This window comes from Pteropus alecto, unplaced genomic scaffold (genome assembly GCF_000325575.1).
Source record: "Pteropus alecto unplaced genomic scaffold, ASM32557v1 scaffold143, whole genome shotgun sequence".
NCBI lineage: Eukaryota > Metazoa > Chordata > Mammalia > Chiroptera > Pteropodidae > Pteropus > Pteropus alecto.
In genome coordinates, this window is record NW_006434828.1 from 218,153 (window position 1) to 219,393 (window position 1,241).

Genomic DNA, 1,241 nt, shown 5'->3' on the forward strand with positions numbered 1-1,241 from the left:
AACAATAATTAAATCTTTAGAAAGGTAATCGGTAGGTCTGAAGTCCTCTCAGGAGACATGAGGCAGAGGCCGATAGCCAAACTGTTGGCTGGCTGGATCCCTCTGGCCACCAGATGTCACCATGCGGGCTTCCTACAAAACCATCCCAAGCCCCCTCTGAGGTCCCACCTGCCCTCTGACACACGTGCACTGGGCGAGTCCATGACAGAGTCCCTGAGCTGGGTTCTCTGAATGGGCAGCGGGGACGCCCTGAGGGTGGAGGGTGGGAGGAGGGCTGTTTTACCCCAAAGGACCTTGCTGAACACACATGCTGTTATCCGTCTCCCTTCTTCCCTGACTGAAGGCCTGGACTCCTCGGCTCACGACAACAGACAGCAGCTGGGGCTCCTCCCTAGTTGTCCTGTGCCCGTGACCCTGGCATTTTTTGCTTTCGTGTCCAAGTAGACACTCCCTTGGCTACCGCTCCACAGAAAACTGGCATCTCTAAAAGCCAAACAAAACCAGCTTGAAAGAAAAAACAAAATCAGTGAACAGACAAGAGTCCGAGCCTTTCATCCTCTCAGCAAGGCGCCTGCAGGTCACGGCTGTGTGGACGGAGTGGGGGAGTGGGGAGAAGCCGCTGTCTCTGGGCTCCCAGGCTTGGGGCTCCCGGGGCTTGGGGTTCCGAGCCGTGGACACCAGGTGCCAGAATTTGCTCTGTGTGCCTCTGTGGGCTGGTGGCACGGAGAGCAGGCTTCCTGCTCTCTCCAGGTCGCAGTCCCTGGGTCTCGGTCACACTGGGAAACGGTGTCATTTGCTGCTGCTTCAAAGGCAGAGCTGGCGCGGTGGCAGCCACTGCCGAAGGCTGCTGCTCTCTCCGCCTTTCCTCCCTCTCCTGTGTCCCCTCTCTGGGCCGGGTCTGCTGGGACGTCAGGTGGCTCAGAGGGTAGGTGCGGTCACTGCGTCCCATTCCAAGGCATGGATCCGGTTACGGACATTCTGTTCTCAACTCTAAAAGTTAGCTTTTGTGGAAGCAAACCCTGCATTTTCAAAAAGCATTATAAAAGGAAGCATTACGTTAAAAAAAGAGATAAAAGTCACCCCAAATCCCGCCACGTACATTAGTCTCTTGAGTTCCCTTTAGAATGTATCGTGCAAAACCTCCTCTGACCAGGAATGAGTTGCTGGCCGCCTCTCCTTCCTGTCTGATCGCTCTCAGATAATAAGAGGCTCTCCGGTTAGTTTCAGTCCTAAAACAGTTT